Here is a 25,356-nt window from a genome sequence, read left to right as displayed (position 1 = left end):
GTGTGTGTGTGTGTGTGTGTGTGTCTGCATCTTTATACCTCACATCTTCTTTGTCCATTCATATAGATAGACACTTGGGTTGCTTCCATAATTTGGCTATTGTAAATAGTGCTGCAATAAACATAAGCGTGCATATATCTTTTTGAATTACTGTTTTCATATTCTTTGAGTAAATACCCAGTAGTGGAATTACTGGATCATATGGTAATTCTATTTTTAATTTTTTGAGGAACCGCCACGGTGTTTTCCATAGTGGCTGCACCAGTTTGCATTCCCACCCAACAGTGCACGAAGGTTCCTTTTTTCCCATATCCTCACCAACACTTGTTCTTTTTTGTGTTTTTGATTTTAGTCATTCTGACAGGTGTGAGGTGATATCTCACTGTGCTTTTGATTTGCATTTTCCTGACGATGAATGATGTTGAGCATCTTTTCATGTGTCTGTTGGCCATTTGTGTGTCTTCTTTGGAGAAATGTCTGTTCATGTTTTCTGCCCATTTTTTAATTGGATTATTTGTTTCTTGGTGTTGAGTTGTGTAAGTTCTTTATATACTTTTGATAGTAACCCCTTATCACATATGTCATTTGCAAATATCTTCTCCCATTCCCTATACTGTCTTTTTAGTTTTTTTGATTGTTTCCTTTGCTGTGCAGAAGCCTTTTATTTTGATGTAGTCCCAATGGTTTATTTTTACTTTTATTTCCCTTGCTTCAGGAGACATATCTAAAAAAAAAATGTTGCTACAGCTGATACCAGAAATTACTGCCTGGGCTCTCTTCTATGATTTCTATGGTTTCATGCCTCGCTTTTAGTTCTTTAATTCATTTTGAATTTATTTTTGTGTATGGTGTAAGAAAGTAGCCTAGTTTTAATCTTTTGCATGTAGTCGTCCAGTTTTCCCAACATGATTTGTTGAAGAGACTGTCTTTCTCCCATTGCATATTCTTACCCCCTTTGTCAAAGATTAATTGACCATTTAATCATGGGTTTATTTCTGGGCTCTCTATTTGGGACTATTGTTCTATGTGTCTATTTTTGTGTCAGTACCATACTGTTTTGATTACTACAGCTTTGTAGTATATCTTGAAATCTGGGATTGTGATAAATTAAACAAAACCTACAGTTTTGTTCTTCTTTTTTAAGATTGCTTTGGCTTTTTGGGGTCTTTTGTGATTCCATATAAATTTTAGGATTGTTTATTCCAGTTCTGTGAAAATGCTATTGGTATTTTGATAGAAATTGCATTAAGTCTGTAGATTGCTTTGGGTAGTCTGGACATTTTAACAATATTTCTCTTCCCAATCCATGTGAAATGGAATATCTTTCCATTTGTTTGTGTCATCTTCAATTTCTTTCATCAGTGTTTTATAGCTTTCAGAGTTTGGTTGGTTTATCTATCTTGCTAGAAACTTTCTGCAGATGTTTAGTGGCTTTTCTGCTTATATTCAAGGTTAGGCCACTTGAAAGCCAATTGGAAGCTCTGAATATATGGGTGAGGCCTGTTGGCTGTGAGTGCTGTCATTTTAATGACTTGGCAGGGCCACTATATTGGAGAAACCCTAATATTAGTATTGACTTTATTCTCTAGGGAAGCCTCGTTTAGTCTCCTGCCTAAAGGATAAATGCCTGGTAAGGATCCTTCTGTAAGTGGCGTGGGGAAGAAGGTCTGGGATTCTCAACATCATGCCGCATGCTTTCATTAATCATCCTGTTTTCAGTATTTTTCTCCTACCTTCAAATGTGCCTGGTGTCTCCCATTACCCTTTATTTTACATTTTCTACAGAATAAACTTGCTCTCTTCTACTAGTATGGGAAAGGTGATCTGTGGATATAACTGTTAGTTTTTCCCCCCTGTTAATGTCATTTTTGTTATTACCAGATGTTAAATTATTATCATGTCCTTCTTCAAAAAGACTGAACCAGTCAGCAACAAATGAGAATTTCCTCATAGTTCTGCCAGTACTTTTAAAAGACAGTGTTATTGAGGTAAAACTGACATATACTAAACTGCATGTAATTAAAACTGTGTAATTTATGTTTAACATACCCCCTTTAAACCATCACCAAGTCAAGATAGTGAACATATTTATTATCTGTTTCCTCAGGACTCTTTGCAATTCCTTCGTCTCCCCTTCTTTATTCCCAAGCAAAGACTGACTTATTTTCTGTCACTATAGATAGTTTACATTTTCTAGACTTTTATGTAAATAGAATCATATAATATGTATTTACAAATGTACTTTTTCTTTGGTTTGTAACCATTAATTTTTTTAAGTTTATTTATTTAGAGAGAGAGTGAGAGTAAGTGTGTGCAGATGGGCAAGGAGCAGAGAGAGAGGTAGAGAGAGAAACCCAAGCAGTCTCTGTACTGTCAGCACAGAGCCAGATGTGGGGCTCGAACTCACAAACCATGAGATCATGACTTGAGCTGAAATCAAGAGTCAGATGCTTAACTGAGCCATCCAAGCACCATTTTTTAAACTGGTTTCCAAACAGTCTTCCTTATTTTACCTTCCCCTCCAGTCTCAAATGTACTAGATGTTGGTTGGTTCTCAGCTTTTCCACTGCTGACTTAGGAACAATTTCCTCTTGTCCAACTTCTTTCCAGCTTTCATTTTTTTTTTCTTTAAAAAACTCCTGTGTGGGATGGGGAACTTTTGAATTTTTGTTGTGAATGTGAACTCAATGAAGTGTATGCCCAGGAGTTGCCTGATCAAAACAGTTCATACCACCGCCATTGTTGCTGTGTCCTTTTCTCTTCTCTCCATGCTTGTGGGTTTGTGCCTTTAAGATCCCTTTCAGGTTATTTAATGATGTTTGCAAAAAGGAACAGAATTAGGTGAAAGAGTTCATATCTGTCATCTTTGTCTGGAAGCTGAGACTGTTCATACATGAAGGTTTACTAGAAAGTTCTGTGCTGGCTGGAGATGTCAGAGCATGTGTGAAGCAGTTGCTGGAGGAAAATAAAGTCATTTCTTGTTTATAATTCACTAAGTTCAGACTGCCAAATATACTAGTTACATTTGGTATTCAGTAAAATGTAGGTTCTCCTCCTGCCCTCCTTTCCTCTCTCCTTCTCTCCCTTATTCCCTCCTTTCCTCCTTCCACTTTAGCAGCTGCTGTGGGGAAACTTCTCAGGAAATTTCTGTTCTCGGAGGAGAATGTGCCAGCCCACAGGTAAGGGAGACATTTTGCAAGAATAAAAGAGTTGTTGCAGCTCAATTTAGGATAGTGTGAAGGTCATTGAAGATATCTCAGGAGTTAGCTGGTTAGGGCAGGGACTTCCTGCCAGGGAAGAGGGGAGGGGGAATGGGAAGAGAGTTAAGGATGAGTTCCTAAGGATAGGGATTTCAGTGTCTGTGGTCAGGAAGAGACTATTAGAGGCCTGAGCCTGCAGGACCTTGGCTGATGAGGAGCAGCCTAGAGTCCAAAGGAGGACTTTTTCTGTGACCAGGTAGAAAGTTCCTTCCTCACACAGAGAGGCCAAGTGGCAGATGAGTGAGGGGGCATGGAGAGACATCCCTGGGACAGGTTTGGGAAATAGACTCAGGTAGGGACTGCCAAGTTCTTATTGATGAGTCTTTTTTATCCCTAATCTTAGGAAATGGAATCCAAGGCCCCCTGAGATGGAGGGTAGATAGAAGGAGGAAGGGTAACTGGAGCTTAGGTCCTGGAGAGCCATGGAGTCACTGCTCAGCTGTCTCTCAGGGACTCTGCTGAGGTCACTATGAAGACAAGAGATTCTCAGCCTTGCTGGGTGGCATTGATTGAAGGAAACTTATTAGCATTCACTTCCTTCTCTTTTGATGAAAGTTTAAAGGTCACCATTTCCTCTTGTGGAGGAAGTTCCACAAATATTCCATTGCCATTCTTAGAAATAGCAAGACATCAAGAGGATTGCAGACTCCCCGTTCTGGGGGAATTTCCAAGGAGGGGGAGGCAGAGCTCTCGTGGAGACAGTGAATTCAGAGTGATTACTCAGTGGCAGCAGCAGCGGGGACCAGAATTTCCCTGCACGTGTGTCAGGCTCGCATTTGCCAACTCAATCTCTAAGTATTTCTACTGACAGAAAAAAAAAAATAGCTGTGGGTGAAACAATTCATTTTTCAGACAGGAGCCTCCACCCATGGTTTGCTTAGAGGCCTGTCTTACCTTTCTCTTGGGTGGCAGATACAAATGTCCCGGATGTTGTTGGGAGCGGGAAATGCGTGGGTATCTACACTGTGAGTGGGTTCCATCCACTCACAGCAATAAACGGAGGTGAATGCCAAGTGTGTAGACATTCTACAGACTGTAGTCAATCCCATCCTACCACTTCCGGTGAGTTGGCAAGGAATGTAAATGGTTTTGGGCTGCCCTGCCCCTCGTTGGGGCAGATAATCCAAAGCTCACTTTAAAAAAATTTTTTTAAATTTAATTTATTTTTTAAATTTACATCCAAATTAGTTAGCATATAGTGCAACAATGATTTCAGGAGTAGATTCCTTAATGCCCCTTACCCATTTAGCCCATCGCCCCTCCCACAGCCCCTCCAGTAACCCTCTGTTTGTTCTCCATATTTAAGAGTCTTTTATGTTTTTGTCCCCCTCCCTGTGTTTTATTATTTTTGCTTCTCTTCCCTTATGTTCATCTGTTTTGTCTCTTAAAGTCCTCATATGAGTGAGGTCATTTGATATTTGTCTTTCTCTGACTAATTTCGATTAGCATAGAACCCTCTAGTTCCATCCACATAGTTGCGAATGGCAAGATTTCATTCTTTTTGATTGCCACAAACTCATTTTCTACAGATGGAGGGTTGGTTGGTAGTCAAATGTGAGTAATGCAGCCGTACCAGAACTCCAGAGAGTTACATGCCCATATGTCATTCAGCATTTGTCCATGTGAATAGCTGTGGTTATCTAAGTTTTGGGCTTTCCTACCATTTCTGGGGGAACATTTCCAGACCATTCTGAGATGCTTCTGTTAGAGAGAGAGGCTTTTTTTTTTTTTTTTTTTTTTGACTGATGCGCTATTCCCAGATACTTTGTTTTAAAAATGTAGACATCTTCCTTAGGAGAGACAGCATTGTGAGCCAGAGCAGAGCCAGCTCAAAAAAGAGGAGGGAGAAGTTCTGGGCATTGAGTACAACAGCATTTAGTGGGGAGAAGGGAGAAGGCTGACTAGGAGGGAGAAGTGTTTTCACCTTCACCCACCCTGTGCTGATGATAATCCCTTTGCTCTTTATTGAAATAGCAAAGGCAGTTGGGCAGGAACTCTTATCTTCCAACCACAAGACCGAATCCACTCGCCTTCCCTTCTATCATGACAGGAGAGGTGTCCCTGAGGACAACCGTTCTCTTGAGCTCTGGTGTTTATGCCCCACTGCCTGCTCAGGACTTTTGTCTCATCAACACCAACTCCTCCCTCTCTCTCAGGTTGTTGACAACAGCTATGAACATGCCCAAGAGTCTGCCGTTGTGAAGAAGTCCTCCCTTCACCCTATGTCCCTCTGCAGCCACCACCCCACTTTTTTGTGTTCCTTCCCAAAGAGTTGTACTTTTTATTTGTTGTCTCCATGCCTACATCACACAATTCTTTCTTCCTTCTATTCTGGTGGGTCTTCTGTATCCACCATTCCTTGGAGACCCACATGCCAAAGCCACCACTGGCCTCCATCTAGTGGCCACTTCTCTGTCCTCATCCTACCCTGTTGGCAGAGTTGGACACAGGTAACCACTCCCTCCCTTTTGAAAAGCTTCCTTACTTTGGTTTGTGTGACAACCCGCTCCCCTGGTTTTTCTTTGCCCTGGCTGCCCTTTTCAGTCACCTTTGCTGGCTCCTCTTCTCAGACCTCTCAATGCCGGCATGTCCCAGGCTCAGTTGTGGGTCTTCCTTCTTTTCAGGAGTCCAATTTAGTCCTGTGGCTTCATTTGCCATCCATTTCTCTGCTTGCTGTCCATTCCTAAGTTTGTGTCTCCAGCCTGCATGTTATCTCTGAGCTTCAGACTTGTATATTTGGCTGACTCCTTGACGTCTTCACTTGAATATATAATTGGTGTCTCAGACTAAACATGTCCAAGACAGAACCTTTGACCCACCACCTCCTTTACCCATCCTTTGACCATCCTTTCTTGGTCTTCCTCAGCAAATGGTACTAATTTTTACCCAGTGACTCTTACAAAAAATCTAAGAAGTTATCTTTGATTCATTTCTTTTTCTCTTTCCCGCATCCAATCCACTGGGAAGACCATTACTTTTACCTCTAAATTAGAATCCAAAATCTCTTTATTCTTTCTTCATCTTCCATTATTGACGCTTGGACTCACGATAGTCTAAGCCACCAACATCCCTTGGATGGTGCAATAGTCTCCTTATCTGTATCCTGTACATATAGTCCATTCTTTACACTGTGGTTAGAATAGTGTTTTTAAAACACGAATTTGGTAATGTTATGTTTTGCCTAAAATCTTACATGTTTTCCCAATGATCTTGATCCAAATTCCTCAGTATGGCTTACAACACTCAAGTGATGGTGGCCTTTATCTGCCTCTCAATTTCATCTCACCGCTCTCAGTGGTGTGCCAAAGCTATGCTATCTACTTGGGAGAGCTGGCTGTGTGCATCTGTTTCCAGTTTTGTATTTCATGAAATCACATTGGTAGCTTGGTAGGTGGAAGCATTTATACCTTGGAACTGGTAAATGCTACAAACCAGAACTTTTTGTTTTGTTTCTCAGAAGGCCAGTGGTTAGAACACCTCCCAGCACTGATGCTCCCCTTTGCCACTATGCTCCAGCCTCACGGGCGTTCTCATCCAGGCGGTTGCTGTCTGAAAGCCTTTATACTTACAGTTCTCTCTGATGGATTGTTCTTCCTTTCCGTGTTTGGGGCCTTCTTACCATTTAGGTCTTAGTTCAGAGTCATTTCCTAGGAAAGTCCTTCCTTGAGCTTATTCAAGAACCCCATTTTCAATTCTATCACATCACTCTGTTAGTGCCATCATGGCATGTGCCTCTAACTGAAGTAAATTATTTTCTTACTTGTTTATTCTTTGTCTCCCCGTATTAAAATATTCCCTTCTGTGTTTCTAGCACCTGGAACAGGGTCTGCCACGTGGTTGGTGCTCACTAAACATTACCGAATGAATAAATGAACTTTGTTAATATGGTTTATAGTTTCTGGGCCTCAATTTCCTCATCTAAAAACGGGATCATTGAAGTGATGTCACCAAGATGGTAAAGTAGAAGACTCCAGCCTCTGTCCCCCTACAAAGATCAACAATTAGACAGCTATCCATGAACCAAAGCAGCTCTGGGAGGACTCTGGAGTCCACAAAAAAAAGTGCGGCGATACAGTAGAATATAAAACCTACAAAGAGCTGCACAAAAAGGGAAGGAAGAACAGCTTCACTTGGCTTTTGCATCATCCCTTCCCCCCAAACCAGTGTTGTTCAGCAACCATGAGGGAACTCGCCAGCTGGACCGAGTTCTCCCTGGAAAGGGAAAAGCAGGGTCAGCAACCAGCTTCCCCAGCCCTTTGGCGGCACTGCATGAAGGATGCTCTTTGGTTTTACCCCAGAGACCAGCAAAGCTAGATATATAGGGACAACTAGGAGCAGAGAAGAACAGGGGCTACCAAGTATGAGCCATGCAGTGGGAGTGACCAGGGTTCCGAGTGACCTGCTCTGCAGAGGACCCCAGCAACTTCTGCCACTAAAGAAACCAACAGCCAGCACAGCTGCCATGGACCTTCCACAGATGGCACTGTGTTTTGTCCCACAGGTATTCCTATTCCCAGCCTCCAGCCATCTGAATCTCTCCCTACTTCATCCCGCATTCCTCCATCAGAACCTGGGACCTGCAACCAGCAGCCATCCCCGTCCCCTGTGGCCGTGTGGGTATGAAATGCCAGCCTGGACCTCAGAAGCTGACCCCCTACTGCCATTCATGCCTGCTTGTGGCTACCCCTTCCAGTTGTGCACTTGGGGGCCACTGGCCGGCCTCTCACCACCAGCCCCTACTGCTGTGTGTACACACCCATGGTGAAATCCTATAGCCATGGAAATTCATGCTGACAGCAAGGCCCTGACAGCTGCTTGTGGGCTTGGGCCTGTGCCGCTCACCTGCAGCTAGCTCCTCCTAAAGCTCTGCACTTGAACCCCCTGGCTCCGGCCCCCATCACTGGCATCCACTGCCATGCACCTGTGGAGAGAACGCACGTCCATAGTCAGGGCCCTACAGCTGCTAGTACGCCTGCAGTTGGCCCAGGCCATTGCTGCTGGCTTTGGCTGCCACTACTACATGAGTAGCTGCAATTGGCACCTTCCACTGTACAGGCATCTGCGTGCCCCTGCACTTGGAGGAAAAGGCAACCTATGGAATGGGAGAAAATATTTGCAAACCACTTATCTGGCAAGGGGTTAATATCCAAAATATATAGGGAACTCATATACCTCAATAGCAAAAGAAATATTCAGTTTAAAAATGGGCAAAGGACTTGAGTTGAATAGATATTTCCTCAAAGAAGACCTACAAGTCAACAAATACATGAAAAGTGCTCAATCAACATCAGGGAAAATACAAATGAAAACCACAGGAGATATCACCTTATACCTGTTAGAGTATTATCAAAAAGATAAGAGATAAGGAAATGCTGGCAAGGATTTGGAGGAAAGGGAACCCTGGTGCACTGATGTAGGAATGTAAATTGGTGCAGCCATTATGGAAAACAGTATGGAGTTTCCTTAAAAAATTAAAAATAGAACTGTCATATGATCCATCAATTCCACTTCTGGGTATATGTCCAAAGGAAATAGAGTCACTATCTCAAAGAGATTTCGGCACTCCCATATACATTGCATCTTTATTCACAAATAGCCAAGACGTGGAAATGATATGTGTCCACCTATGGATGAATGGATAAAGAAAACATTATATACATGTAATACATATATTACATATATACACATACAGATATAATGGAATATTATTCAGCCATAAAAAGGAAATCCTGCCATTTGCAATAATGCAGATGGACCTTGAGGGTATTATGCTAAGTGAATAAGTCAGAGAAAGACAAATGCCATATGATCTCACTTACATGTGGCATCTAAAAACATTGAACTCATACAAACAGAAGTAGAATGGTGGTTACCAGGGGCTGGGGGTGGGGGAAATGGGGAGATGTTGGTCAGAGGGTACAAACACTCAGCTCTAAGATGAGTAAGTTTCAGGGATCTAAGGCACAGCATGGCAACCATAGCTAAAAATACTGTATTGTATACTTGAAAGTTGGTGCGAGACTAGAGCTTTAAAGTTCTCACCATAATAACAACAACAAAATGGCAGTTATGTTAGATTAAGGATGTGTTAACTTACCTTATTGTAGCCAACATTTCACAATATATACAGTTATCAAATCATCACATTGTATACCTTAAACTTGCACAATATGATATTTCAATTCTGTCTCAGTAAAGCTGGGAAAAAAAGGGCACACACACAAAAAGTGGGATTTTTTTTTTCATTGAACATTTGTTAAGCTCTTGTCCTGAGCACTGTGCCAGATGTTGGACTGAAAATTAAACTCACCCGCATGATTGTTCTGCAGGATAAAATGTGAAGTTTGTAAAAATAACAGTAAAGTGCTGTACAAATATGGTTATTCAACGACTGTGGGCATTACAGGGGATTTATTTTTTATTTTCTCTTCAGTAAGAGTATCTTTCTTATGTAATAAAAAGGAATTTGTGGTGTTGGTTGTTATTATAGTGGACCTATTTCACTTGGTTTTTTATTGCCTCCAGGCCATTCCAGAATTGCCATTTGGATACTTCTGATCATCTCAATAACTGAGGACATAAAACACTTTCTTAAGAGAGGAATAAAGATCAATACTGTTGTTTTTCTAGGAAAAGGGCCTGGAGCAAGCAGAGATAGGAAGGGAATTGGCAAAGATAAAATTGCTTTTGTAAAATAGCAAAGTTAGACACAAAAATTGGGCACTAGTACCATTTGTTCTTATAACTGGAAAGGACCTTAGATACCATCTGGTCCAAAGGAATCCATTTTATAAGTGGGAAGATAGAGCAGAGAAGTTAAGTATGATTATAGGTCAATCAAGTTGTGTAAAAGCTGGAATCCCAGCCTTTCACTCTTCTTCTTCTTCTGCACCTGATGGCTAACATTGGCCATGAACAATATCACAGTCTATGGTGATATGGTGATATGGTGAACAATATCACAGACAGTCTATGGTGGCTAAAATAGATGTGTTAGTGATGAAGGGAGCCTGAGTCAGCATACTTGGATATGAGGTTTGGTCCTTGTTTTGTGCCAAATCATGGTGCCATTGGAACAAGTCACTGCCCTCCTCTGTGCCTCAGTCTTCTTTTTCTTCTTAAGAGGGAGGGAATGGTGGGGTGGAAGCAGACATTCAACAAACCCCTGTTATCTTGGAGCTAGGTCACAGGGTTGGGGGTGACCAGTTTACTCACAGAATTAAATTTAATTTACCCACAGAATTAAATCCAAACTATCCTGTGGCATTCTGTTTCTTCTAAACACCAGCCTTGCCTCCTTCTATACTAGCCATGTCCTACCCTCCCTCTGGTCACATCTGACTCTGCCCTCTGCACTTCCCTCTCTTTATCTTCTTTGCCTCTGTTTCATCTGCCCCATGTCCATTAATAGAAGTTCTCATTTTTTGGGGTCTAGCTTTTATGAAAGCTGTCTTGAACTTCATCCCTGTTCTTCCCTACACCTTCCCTGCCCAAGCCAGAGTCTATGTTTATATCCTTTTGTGGTCATGGGACCCGGTTAGTATGCCTCTTGTGGTACTTAATATTGGGACCAAAGGTTCTGAGACTTTATCAGCCAGAGAGACAAACAACTATGGTGTGTGGACTGTAGCCTGGACTTGCTGATGCAGGGCCTCTGCCTTCTCCCCAAGTCTCCCCACTGTTTTAGGAATTTTCCACAGTTATGGTGCAGCCCACAAGTTCAGGGGCAAGTCCATGCACATCTTTGGTTCCTCTCTTCTACAGTTGGCTTCCTTAAGTTCCGGGAGTTCCAGAAAGCTGCTCCACAGCCTGTAGAATGAGTGGGGAGGGGTCTTCAACAGTTATGCTGTCATTTGGCTCCCCGCAAACAGCAGGAGACACAGACTCTCAAAAAAATTGTTGCATTGCTCTCTGGTCCTAACCTGAGGGCTCAAAACTAGTCCCCCAGGCTAAGCAGGAGGATAGATATAGCCCACCTTCACTATCATATTTGTCTAATCTTTCTGCTCTCTAGAGCAGATATTATATATATAATATGTGCATATAATGTGTATTATATATAATATAAATTACATGTAACATATCATGCTATATATTATATATGTGTATACATATATGTATATATAAAATGTTACATGTTCTGCATATATATAATATGCATATATCATATGTACTCATTAATTTTTGAATAAAATTGCTTATTTTGTAATTTACTTTTATTTTCATGCAGCACCATATAATGAACTTTATCCTTGCCATAAGATAGTCTACTTAAATGTGATCTCCAATGGCTGCAAAATATTCTATCATGTGGATATACCAAAAGTTATTTAACTGGTTTTCAATTGTTGGGTGATCAGGTTTTTTCCAACTTTTTATAAGTTAGTTTGAATAATACTAGTAAACATCAATAAAATACATAAAATTTGCTACATATCCCTGCTTTTTTCCTATAAGTAGAATTTCTGGGCCAAAGGAGAGGCATTTTGAAGATTTCAGATACTTACTGCCTTTGTACTCTTCTATTCAAGGTTTATTGCATTCAGCGTGACTCACGGTTTGGGGAGCAGAGGAGGAGGTGGAGACTGCGGTCCCCTCCCTGTCCCCACAGACCTCCTTGGGTGAGGTTAGAGAGTCAGGACAGGTAGAGCTTGCCCTGGTAGATCCTGCTTCCTGCATTTCTTTTTAATCCACCCAGCCCAGTCTTACTGTCCAAGTGTCTTTTAACTCCAGGAGCTTAAGCACTGAGGGTAGGTCAGGGTTGGAGGAGGGGCTGCAAAGCTTCCATGGCCTGGGGAATGGTGGGGCAGTCTGGTCCAGGGTAACCCAAGTGATTCTGGTTCTAAGGAGACAGGAAAAAAATGATTGACAGAAGTTGTCAAAGTATAAGTTTTAAGGTGTTAAAAATATAACTCTCATAGGGCTCCTGGGTGTCTCAGTTGGTTAAGCGTCTGACTTCGGCTCAGGTCATTATCTTGTGGTCTGTGAGTTCCAGCCCTGCGTCGGGCTCTGTGCTGGACTCAGAGCCTGGAGCCTGTTTCAGATTCTGTGTTTCCTTCTCTCTCTGCACTTCCCCCACTCACACTCTGCCTCTCTCTCCCTCTCAAAAGTAAATAAACAGTAAAAAAAAAAAAAAAAAAAAAAAAAAAAAAAAATTAAAAAATATAACTGTCTCACAAATATATAGGAAATGTATAAAAATATATTTAACTCCATATTAAGGCTACCAAAAGTATGGCAAAGCTAGTCAAAGGAGGAGATAAGGGACAGATCTCTCTCTCTCTGTCTCTATATCATCTATATCTATATCTAATCTATGTATCTATATATCTATATCTTTCTATCTCTATCTCCATCTATCCATATCTATATAATCTCCGTACATAGATATAGATACCTATATATGTATGTATGTATATATATATATACATACATCACACACGCACACATATATGTGTGCGTGTGTGTGTGTGTGTGCGTATATATATATATATATATATATATATATACATACACATAAAGTCAGTGGAATAAAGAACGTTGGGGTAAGATGGCAAGGTTAGATATAAACCAGGGCAATAATATCATAGCAGCTGGGTTACCATTTTTCTGAACAGAACTACTTTGCTATTTTACTGGACAAAAATGACTCAACCCCTCAATCTTCTGCAAGTTAATGTCTAATTCTATAGTGTCTGGGCCTTGATCATGAGTAAACAGTAAATCAAACAAAAAGATACTTTCCTCTAGAGAAGGGGTCAGCAAACTGGTTTGTGGGCTCAATCTGGCCTTCTGCCTGTTTTGTAATAAAAATATATTGGAACACAGCCATATCCATTTGTTATAGGTTGTCAATAACTGTTTTTAAGATATAACAACAGTGTTGAATAGTTGTGCCAGAAAACCTTATGGTCCTCAGGCTTAGAAGATTTACTATCTGGCCTCTTACAGAAAATGTTTTGTGGACCCCTGCCCTACAGCATTGGATGCTTTTTAGGTGGGTTCGTTAGACAGTGAAAAGGCACAAATAGTCTTTTTGTCTTTTCCCCACATTTTAGATAACCTTTCTTAATACAATATTTTAGCCCTTTCCCTCTTATTTCTGACCTCAAAGAGGCAGTTCTATCTTAGCCAGTCTAGTTATTTAGACTTTAGTGATGCCAAATCTGTAAAGAGCAGGGAGTCTAGGGCATGGCATATGGATTCTAACAATTTGGAAGAGAAAGAGTGGAGACAGCTGTGTGGCAATGGATGAAAGAAAAAGAAAATTCCAAGAAATGTGGCTGGGGCTATGTATACTTTTCATGGGGTTCATGAAAATTTAAATTCAAATTGCTTTTTGTTGCCAAAGAGTGTGTGGGGTGGGGGGTGGGCAGCGGGTGGCAGGATATGGATGGATGTTTGTCCTTCTGGGACTCAGTGCTGAGACTCAGCAGCATAGTTGCTCATCATCAGGGACTCAAAGGGACTGTTAATGCACTGGGAAGGAGTAAGACAGGCACAGCTTCATAAAGACCACTCGGGGAGGGTCCTCCCTCCGTGGTCTTCTGAATTGAGTGCTGTGAAGGAGGCTGACTTCCTTAATGTCAAATTTTTTGGGTGGGGGGTGGTTCAGTGTTTAAATGTTGCATGTATACATGGAAAAGACATTTACAATTATTGGAGCCTAAATTTACATAATTAATTTTTTTACAATTATAAATTTCAAAAAGCCAAAATTCTCTTAACATGTTAAGTTCAACTTAAAACTCTTGCTGTTCTAGGGACACCTGCGTGACTTAGTCAGTTAAGCGTCTGACTCTTGATTTAGGCTCAGGTCATGATCTCACAGTTTGTGGGATCAAGCCCCATGTTGGGCTCCACGCTGACAGTTCGGAGCCTGTTTGGGGTTCTTTCTCTCTCCCTCTGTTTCTACCCTTCCCCCGCTCTCAAAATAAACTTAAAAAATATTGCTATTCTATTTATAATGCCAGTTTTTGGTATAACAATGAGAAAAACCATTTTCACTTTTTAAGTTCCTGCTCAGTTATTTTATTGCTTAATGTATTAAGTTCCCCTAAATATTTACCTTTCTTTTCTACCACAGTTAATTGAGGTCCCTTAAATAGTTTAAACTACAAATTTAATGTATCTGCAAATTTAATATATAATTCTTTCAAATACCTCAAATGCCTGCCAAGGCAGACTTAAAAACCTAATAAACAAAATATTTCCAAGCATCTGAGTAATTTCCTGTAACTTCAAAAAAAAAAAAAAAAAAAAGCAAATGAAAACCAAAGTAATAAATCAGGCTATAAAAATTGAAACAATTTTTACAAACATAAGCAAATTGTTTTCTACCCTTCAAATTAAAACCAGAAGTCTAATATCAATTACACATTTCAAATTGAAATTACAAAGATAAATTTCAGATTCTTTAATGTTTCAGTTTCTTTAATTGTTTCAAACTCATTGAGTAACAAAGACAGATTACCGGGACAATCTTAAAACTTATTTCTAAACATAAAAGTGTTAAAGCTGTGGGTTTCATTTACATCATCAGCTCTATGCTTCTTTTTTTTTCTTAAACATTTTCTTGGAGTTGTAAAGCCATTTAATACAGGGGTACAGATCACCAATTAACCATCTGAGATGGTTCCTAAGCCAGAGATTCTGACCCTGAGGTTCCTGGGTCAGATTCAGGAACTTGTTTTGAGCTATAGGTTTGAGAATTTGAGACAGTGTCATTGGTCTCTTTTTGGGTAACTTGATGCAAACCACCTGTAATTCCTAGAGTCAATTCTTAGAGTTGGGGCCAGGCTGGTAAGTCAGTGGGAAGCCTTAGCTGTGAAATGGTCTCACAACTAAGCCCCATAGACACCTTTCAAATGTTACCGTTGCCCAATTTTTATCTTAACTGCTTTCAAGTTTTTCCACCTGATACAGAAAGATGAGAACTTTCCCCTTATTTGGTACTTAGTTATTATCTTTTATTGCTTTATCAGCTAATTTCCAAATTTTTTAGTATCTGATTTTTTTCAACATTTGCTGAAGACTACAATTCTGCACTCACTATAATGATTAATGAGTGCTTTAAAATCTCAGCATTCTTATGTATTTAGTGCCTGTGATGGCATAAATTCTTATGCATTTATTACCTGTGATAGCCACTGCTCACAGCTGCCATATGATAATGAGTAGGAGGGAGATGCCTCTGAGACTTTTCTAGAATCCAGTAGGACCTTAAAACGGGTTGAAGGAAAGCACAACCACATTTGGAGTTTGGCAGAGGATGACTCCAAGAGAATGTGCCAGTGGCCAGGGCAGCTCAACCTGTTTGGTTTGAGAGTAAGATCTGGGCAGTGAAAATGGTCCTGCTTATGGAGCCAGGAGAGGAGAACCCAGTCTGTGCAGGAATAACACCCACAGGGACCTGAGTAGCTAGTGTGACTGAGCACACTCTGTGGATCTCATTCAGAAGACAGGCACTGTCAGGAGAAGAGTTGCCTTGTATTTCTCCCCCAGGAATTACTGACCGACTTGTATCTATCCATGTACATCACCTCCCTTCCTCACCTTCCCTCAGGGCTACTCTAGGCTTTGCCTCCTGTGATCCTCCTTTTCCTCTTCTGTATCATTTCTCTCTCCCTCCTACCGATTGATTTATACGAGCCTACCAAACCTACTGATGTGCTATAACAACTCCCATCTTTAACATAAAAATCCTATTTGATTTTACAGCCCTCTCCGGCTACCACTGTGTTTCTCTATCCCTCTTGCTCCCCCTTTTCTTTTACAGCAAAACTATGCAAAGGAGTCTTGGCTACTCACTGGCTCCATTTGCTTGCCTTTCATTCTCTCCTGAATCAATTCCTAGAAGGGCTTTGTCCTTAAGCTCTGTCCTCTTGTTATGGCCACCCACAACCTCTTTTTCACCAGAGTCAATGGCCAGGTCCTCATGTACATGACCTCTCTGTATTGTTGGACCTGCTGGACCTCCTCCTTTACCCGCTTTCTCCTGTTGTCCTCTCCCTTCTCCTGGTTTTTCCCTCACCTCACTGGTTACTCCTCCTCAATCTCCTTTGATGGTCTATTTCTTCCTTTCAACCTCTCTATGTTGTCGTTCCCAGGGCTCAGTCTTCAGCCATTCTTTCTTTTCCAGCAACTCACTCTTGTTAGGTAGTATCAGGTGACCCATGGCATCATACACTTGCTACATGCCAGATACTTCTGAATCTGAATCTAAAGGGAGATTTGGATTTTATATTCTTGTGGCTAATAGGTATCTCAAATATAGCTTGGTTAAAACAGAACTTTTGGTCCACCCCTTTCTCCACAAAAGAACATGATATCTGCTGCTTCCCGAGGCTGCCCTATTTCTTTAAATACCCCAATTTACCCAGCTACTCAGCTCTTAAACCTGAGTCCCCTTTGATTTCTCTCTTTCTCTCATCTGCTACATTTACTCCATCAGCCAGTTCTGTTGTTTCTATGCCCAGAATATATCCCCCACCACTTATTACCCTGGTCCAGGATACTATTATTTCCTGCATAGTCCATTGCCACAGTCTCCTAACTAGTTTCTCTGCTTCCACTTTTGTCATCCTTTCTTCCTGTCCCCAGGCTCCATTCTTCACACAACAGCAAGATGATAAAGAATACAAGAGATTATCTCTTCCGTGTTTAAGAACCTCCAATGGTTTTGCATGACACACTAGGTCCACCCTTCTTGCATAGAGACCTGGCCCTTGTCCGTCTCTCCTGTGCTCACCCTGCCTCAGCCACATTGGCCTTCTTCCTGCGCCTTATTTATGTCAAGCCCACTTCTGACCTTGGGGACTTCACGTCTAGAAGTTCCCTTCTTTTGGCACACTGTTCCCCTAGATCTTAGCAAGATTGATACCTTATCTATATTCAGTACTCTACTTAAGCTACTTTCTCAGAGGGACATTTCCTGACCACCTTACCTAAAATAAAATAAAAATAACATCTTTCATTGCTAACCCACCCAGTTATTCTCCATCCTATTGCTGTGTTTGGTTATTTTCCTATCACTGATGATGAACTGATCCACAGATGCTAGAGCTGATACCTGACGTTGCTCCCACCCTGCATTGTTACAGAGGAACAAAAAACGTCAGAGTTAAGAGTGGGCCCAGGCCTCTCACTCCAACCTTTAACCCCTCACCACGAAGTAGAGCTCAATTAGGTGCTGTGTAGTCACCTGATGCCCTGACATCAGCTGTGGTCACTCCTGGCATTCATCCAGTCCAATAAACAGCATGAGGGCAGGCAGCCATGTGAATAGCAGAAAGGAGGCAGGCTTACCTTCACTTCCCATTGTATATTTGCTCTTCTACCCTTCAAGAAAGAAGAGAACGCCAGTCTTCCCACACATGGCTCCTCTCAGGAAGTTACATTGCTCTGGGGAATCGGGACCCCTGGGGCACTAAACAAAGGGAATGTCTCAGTCCCCAGTGAAGGACTCCAAGGACTTTTGCGGCTTCGGGTGATTTCCATTTCTTAACTTCCAACAAAACTGAAGAAGGACCTAAATAAGTTGTTGAATAATAAGTCATTAAACATAGTTTTTTTTTCAATATATGAAATTTATTGTCAAATTGGTTTCCATACAACACCCAGTGCTCATCCCAAAAGGTGCCCTCCTCAGTACCCATCACCCACCCTCCCCTCCCTCCCACCCCCCATCAACCCTCAGTTTGTTCTCAGTTTTTAACAGTCTCTTATGCTTTGGCTCTCTCCCACTCTAACCTCTTTTTTTTTTTTTTTTTTTTTTCCTTCCCCTCCTCCATGGGTTTCTGTTACGTTTCTCAGGATCCACATAAGAGTGAAACCATATGGTATCTGTCTTTCTCTGTATGGCTTATTTCACTTAGCATCACACTCTCCAGTTCCATCCACGTTGCTACAAAGAGCCATATTTCGTTCTTTCTCATTGCCATGTAGTACTCCATTGTGTATATAAACCACAATTTCTTTTATCCATTCATCAGTTGATGGACATTTAGGCTCTTTCCATAATTTGGCTATTGTTGAGAGTGCTGCTATAAACATTGGGGTACAAGTGCCCCTATGCATCAGTACTCCTGTATCCCTTGGGTCAATTCCTAGCAGTGCTATTGCTGGGTCATAGGGTAGGTCTATTTTTAATTTTTTGAGGAACCTCCACACTGCTTTCCAGAGTGGCTGCACCAATTTGCATTCCCACCAACAGTGCAAGAGGGTTCCCGTTTTTCCACATCCTCTCCAGCATCTATAGTCTCCTGATTTGTTCATTTTGGCCACTCTGACTGGCGTGAGGTGATATCTGAGTGTGGTTTTGATTTGTATTTCCCTGATGAGGAGCGACGTTGAGCATCTTTTCATGTGCCTGTTGGCCATCCAGATATCTTCTTTAGAGAATTGTCTATTCATGTTTTCTGCCCATTTCTTCACTGGGTTATTTGTTTTTCGGGTGTGGAGTTTGGTGAGCTCTTTTTTTTTTTTTTTTAATTTTTTTTTAAATGTTTATTTGTGAGACAGAGAGAGACAGAGCATGAATGGGGGAGGGGCAGAGAGAGAGGGAGACACAGAATCGGAAGCAGGCTCCAGGCTCTGAGCCATCAGCCCAGAGCCTGACGCGGGGCTCGAACTCACGAACCGTGAGATCGTGACCTGAGCTGAAGTCGGATGCTCAACCGACTGAGCCACCCAGGCGCCCCTGGTGAGCTCTTTATAGATTTTGGATACTAGCCCTTTGTCCGATATGTCATTTGCAAATATCTTTTCCCATTCCGTTGGTTGCCTTTTAGTTTTGTTGGTTGTTTCCTTTGCTGTGCAGAAGCTTTTTATCTTCATAAGGTCCCAGTAATTCACTTTTGCTTTTAATTCCCTTGCCTTTGGGGATGTGTCGAGTAAGAGATTGCTACGGCTGAGGTCAGAGAGGTCTTTTCCTGCTTTCTCCTCTAGGGTTTTGATGGTTTCCTGTCTCACATTCAGGTCCTTTATCCATTTTGAGTTTATTTTTGTGAATGGTGTGAGAAAGTGGTCTAGTTTCAACCTTCTGCATGTTGCTGTCCAGTTCTCCCAGCACCATTTGTGAAAGAGACTGTCTTTTTTCCATTGGATGTTCTTTCCTGCTTTGTCAAAGGTGAGTTGGCCATACGTTTGTGGGTCTAGTTCTGGGGTTTCTATTCTATTCCATAGGTCTATGTGTCTGTTTTTGTGCCAATACCATGCTGTCTTGATGATGACAGCTTTGTAGTACAGGCTAAAGTCTGGGATTGTGATGCCTCCTGCTTTGGTCTTCTTCTTCAAAATTACTTTGGCTATTCGGGGCCTTTTGTGGTTCCATATGAATTTTAGAATTGCTTGTTCTAGTTTCGAGAAGAATGCTGGTGCAATTTTGATTGGGATTGCATTGAATGTGTAGATAGCTTTGGGTAGTATTGACATTTTGACAATATTTATTCTTCCATGAGCAGGGAATGTCTTTCCATTTCTTTATATCTTCTTCAATTTCCTTCATAAGCTTTCTATAGTTTTCAGCATACAGATCTTTTACATCTTTGTAAACATAGTTTTTGATGATAGATGACTGACTATGTGATTTTGGCAAGTAACTTAGAAAGATTTCAAAGAATTGTGTGACATAGCTACAATAAAATTCCTTTCATTCCTATCTATGTATTATTTATATGTACATGTTTTCCCACTACCTATAGGATCAATGTTGAATAGGATCATTCTAATTATGAGTAATATATAAATGTATGAAATAATTTTTTAAAAAGCTTGGTCTCATCAAGATATATCACAAGTAATCAATATGTATTTTTTTAAATAAAGAATATCAGTCAGTCTCTCTTTTTTTTTTTTTTTTTTAATGTTTTACTATTTATTTTTGGGAGAGAGAGACAGACACAGCATGATCCAGGAGGGGCAGAGAGAGGGAGACACAGAATCCGAATGAAGCAGGCTCCAGGCTCTGAGCCATCAGCACAGAGCCCGACGTGGGGCTCGAACTCACGAACCGTGAGATCATGACCTGAGCCGGTCAGACGCTTAACTGACTGAGCCACGCAGGCGCCCCGTTAATAATCAATATTCATAATATGTTTATATATTTATGTTATTTTGATCAATTGTATGCTAACAATAATTGTAATGATGACTCAATCTAGAAGAATTTTTTTTAATTTAATGTCCTATATTTACATTAAAAAATAAGTTTTTTTTTAAATTAAGTTTTGATTGAACACATTTTTATTATTGCAAAGAAGTATCATAGAATGATCAGTAAAATGTTTTTAGGCATGATATGTGTTACATTATATTAAAATTTCATGGGAGAAATGAATGGATATATCAGTTCAAGAAAAAAAGGAATGCTGTTAATTTTCTCCCGTTAAAGTGGAATTTTTAGATGTATAACATGTAATTTTTAGATGGATGACAGTAAGAATCAGTCACTGAGGTATTAGGATTTTGTTGGATCTGTTTATAAGTGATGTAGCAGTTTTCTTTTTATGTCAAACTTACAGTATTCCAGAAATGATAACCTTTGTAATTAACTATTTAAAATCACAAAAAATTTTAGATTTTAACCTAAAACATGTATGTTGGCAAAGGGGTGAAGTCATAGTTTTTCAGAATTCTTGTAGGTGGTTTGTATGCTAAAATATCAGAAGACCAATATCTTACAAGGATTAGGGCCCTGGAAGGGCCTTTTGGGGAAGGAATTGGACTCACTGCTCTAGAAGTGAGGCCCATGATGGATGGTGCATCGAGTACATTACATACTTGGGACAAGGGTCTCATCCCCAAGGCTAGGAGGGCACCGAGGCTTAGTTCCTCTACTTGACATCTCTTCCAGGTGTTCCTGATGTGTTGTATTTTATTTTACTTTATTTTTTGTTTCAGAGAGAGAACGAGTGGGGTAGAGAGACAGAAAGAGAGAGAGAGAGAGAGAGAGAGAGAGAGAGAGAGAGAGAGAATCCTAAGCAGGCTCTACCCTCAGCACAGAGCCCGATGTGGGGCTTCATCCCAGGACCCTGGGATCATGACCTGAGCCGAAATCAAGAGTCAGACACTCCACCTACTGAGCCATCCAGGCAGCCCAATGATATATTGTATTTTAAAGCCAAATACAGTGTGTAGATGCTCCCGTATGTATCTGGATTCCACACATCCCTCTGCTCCAGGGACTCATCCAAACTGAGCAGTCACACACAAACCATGTGGACCGTCTGGCTAGGTGATTCTTCAGGTTGACTTGCAGTGTCAGGATGCTCAGGTGGTGGCTAGGACTCCCTCATCTCACACTTCTGATCCCTGGCATATAAAGGATGTCATACCTTTTCTGTCTCTGAGGGCTGATGGGTTTGGGTGCCGGGATGGAGGTGAGGGGCTGGGGAGAAAGAGAAGCATTGGCCCCTTCAAACAGCCTGTGTGGAAGCTCAGGGCCAGGAAGAGGGTGGCTGAATACCAGTAACAACTGACACCTTGGTCCCCTGAGGGACCCAAGCACAGGCTTCACCTGGATCCCTCTAACTGCAGCTGCCTTATTTGCCAGAAGGTGAGATGTTCTCAGAGACAGGGAGACCCCTGATTTGAGAGAGTAGCCTAGGCCCCTGGCACCCTCCTTGTCTACCTTTCCTGGTCCGTGTGCCTCGTTTCATGGTTTCATGATTTGCTTTCCAAGAAGGATTTGAATTTTCATGATTATTTGTGGAAGCAAACAATCATACTTCTACAAATACGAAACATACTGCTTTGGGACTTCCCAGGGGGAAAATCTGTTCACTTGGCTTGCTCCAAAGTGCCAATTTAGAAGTCAGGATCTGGGTGAGATGTGATAAGAACTGGGAGGAGGCTCTGACTTTGGTTCTGCATCCCTGAGTGGGCATCACACCAGTTCTCTAAGTCATTCTCACCCTGGCTTCCAGTTGAATCAGATGTTTGTGGATAATTCAGCAAGGCTGTCCAGGGGGATGAGGAATGTGGCAGGGAGCAGGTCTGCACAGAAGGCAGGCTGACTTATCCTTCCTTCACTGGAAGGACATTGTAGCAACCACCCACCCCCAACCTAGACAAGCTCCCACACACCACTGCATCACTTACCTTCCCCCCACTAGATACTTGCTTACTCCAGCCCAAGCATATAGGATAAGCCACACCCTAACTGTATGGACTCAAATTTATAAGCACTTGCCTCCCACTGTCTGGGTACATGGGATCTCCTTGAAAGCTGGTAGCTGGTAGGTGTGGTGTGTTACCTGCTGGAGGTGCAGACAAATCGACTTCCCAGCCCATTGTAAAGACTACCTACTTCCGTTATATTGCATGCGGTTGGTAGAGTGGGGGGAGGGTTCTGGTTCTGGGGAGGGATCAGATCAAATCATCTGATCCTTTCCACTTAGAAACAGGCTATTTCTGGGCTTCTTGGTGGCTTAGTGGGTTGAGCATCCATCCGGCTCTTGATTTCGGCTCAGGTCATGATCTTACAGTTTCTGGGATCAAGCCCTGTGGTGGGCTCTGTGCTGACACCTTGCAGCCTGCTTGGGATTCTCTCTCTTCCTCTCTGTCTTTGTCCCTCCCTTGCTTGCATGCTTGCATACAGTGCATGCATGCTGGCTCTCTCTCTCTCTCTCTCTCTCAAAAATAAATAAATAAATGTTAAAAAGAATTAAGAGTTAGAAATAGGTTATTTTTCTTTTCCAGGATAAGAACACCTAGTGCAGAGAAAGGGAGAGCTCTTATCAGGGAAAGAACTTGGCTCCAAACCAGGAATAGAATAGCCCTTGGAGGGTCAATTTTAGTCTTTGGCTCAGTTCCGAGAATTGAAACCCATGTCTTTTGAACATATTAATGCAGAGGATTGAAAAAAATTATGTAAGTAATTCACAAATACATTCTTCTTGTAAAAAATTCAAGCATAAAGCTAAAGTTCCTCTTAGCGACCTCCCCTCCTGCTCCACCCCCACCTTACCCTAACCCAAGTAACCACTATTTTTAGTCTAGTCAGTACCCTTCTAGAGTTCTCTGCCTTACATACTCTTAGAAGCACATGGCCATGCATTTTGGATGTGCAGTGCTTTTTTCTTTTATGTAAATAGTATCATCCTGTGCTAACAGTTTTGCAATTTGACTTTTCCTCTTGATGACTTGTCTGAATCTCTTTCCATTTCAGCACTATTAAAAATTTTTTTTTAACTTAGCATGGTTTATTTAACCTTTTCCTTACCAGGGGGCATTTAGGTTGTTTCAACAAAGTTTACTTTGTTGAACTTTTTATAAACAATTCTAAAATAAACATCCTTGAAATTGTTTGGGGAAGGCACCAAACAGTGGAATTGCTGAGTCATAAGTCATGTTAAAAATAAATTAGACATGGGGCGGCTGGGTGGCTCAGTCGGTTAAGGGAGTGACTCTTGATTTTGGCTCAGGTCATGGTCTCAGCGTTTGTGAGTGCCAGCTCTGCATGGGACTCTGCACTGGCAGTGCAGAGTGGCCTTGGAATTCTCTCTCCCTCCCTCTGCCCCTCCCCTACTCTCTCTCTCTCTCTCTCAAAATAAATAAATAAATATTAAAAATATAAATTAGACATGGCCAAGTTTCTTTCCCAAATGGCTGTACCAATTTGCACTCATATAGTTGATTTGGAATCTGGCTTCCTCATGAGGTTCAATGGCTTCAAGTTTGTCATTCTTTCTGGCAAGTTCTCCCTTTGGACCTGAGAGAGGTGGGTGGGATTGTATCAATCAACCAAGGAAAGGGGACAGTATCACTGCTGGGGATCCCAGGGGTACTTCTGCTTTCTTCCCTGAACTGGCCACCAGCCTCCCACCAGCTCTATCATGTACTGGGGAATGAGCACCATCCATGGACCAGCAGCCTGTCTCCTGCCAGCTCTATCATGTACTGAGAACGAGCACCACTTGGGTACCTTCCCATCCTTTGCACTGCAGTTATGAAGCAGACAGAGTTGGGAGAAGGAGCTATTGCCAGGTCGTAGGGCCTCCATCTAGCTCCTGTGCCCTAGCTTGTTCTGCAAATATTCTGAAGATGAGCAAACATTTCTAATAAATTTTATCTTGATAAACGAACAATGTCTTGCAATACGAGTAGTATGTGATGCCGAACATCACATGATCACAACTGAGCCAATGATTCTTCTCTCGCTCTCTCTCTCTCTCTCTCTCTCTCTCTCTCTGAGGGATTGTGGATGATTGTCTCCCATGCTCAGATGCTCAGTCTCAGGCTGTGGTGTTTGGCAGAAATCAGTGATTTTTCAGAACGTTGGAAGGTGCCCACAGTTGGCACTAGTGTATTTTTTGTCCCTTCAAAGCACCTAGAGACAGTCCTTTGCTTTTCCATCCAAGACTAAGCTTAGGAAGGCTTTGCTTCATTCTAGGTCAGGCTGCCTGCAGATATAGACACTTTCCTCTGCTGCTTTATTGCCAGTTACATTAAATGCAATATATGACAAGAGTTTATTAATGCTATACTGTAGTCAACATATTGGTGTGGAATGCTTTGTGATTCTTTTATGGCTGCATTATAGAATGCATATAGAATGGCATTCTATTGTATCGATGTCTCATAATTCATTTAGCCAGGCTCCCATTGATAGACACTTGGGTTATTTCCAATCTTTTGCTTTTACAAGTGATGTGAAATGAGTAATTTTGATCATGTATCATTTCACATGGGTATATTTTCACCTGTAGGATAAATCCCCATGAATGAAATTGCTGGGCCAAAGGGGTTGTTTATTTGTATTTTCATAGTTATTATCAAATTTTCCTCTATATGAGTTGTACCAATTTATACTCCCACCTGTAGTATCTTAGAGTGGGGGTTTCCCCAGTCTTCCCAACAGGGTGTCTTGTTAAACTTTGATTTTTGGTGATCTGATAGGATAACACTGTTATCTCAAAGTACTGTTAATTCAATTTTCTTATAAGTTATGTTGAGCATGTTTTACTCTGTCCAAGATCTAATAGTATTTCCTTTTCTGTGGACTGCCTGTTAATACATTGTTTTGTTAGATTTTTGCCTATTGTTTTGTTGGATTTATGTTCATGTTTTTTCTAATGCTTTTGAGGGAACTCTT

At 41.4% G+C, this 25,356-nt stretch overlaps 1 protein-coding gene across 1 annotated transcript in view; it reads left to right on the top strand.

Moving 5' to 3' along the window:
• The window catches only part of IL36G (interleukin 36 gamma), a 157,105-nt gene that overhangs the window by 27,484 nt on the left and 104,265 nt on the right, over window positions 1-25,356 (top strand). The gene's annotated exons all lie outside the window — the stretch shown is intronic.

Source organism: Panthera pardus, unplaced genomic scaffold, assembly GCF_024362965.1.
Source record: "Panthera pardus isolate Hobbes unplaced genomic scaffold, ASM2436296v1 HiC_scaffold_26, whole genome shotgun sequence".
In the NCBI taxonomy this organism is placed as follows: Eukaryota; Metazoa; Chordata; class Mammalia; order Carnivora; family Felidae; genus Panthera; species Panthera pardus.
The sequence above is the reverse complement of the archived record's forward strand: the minus strand, read 5'-3'. Positions and strand labels throughout refer to the sequence as shown.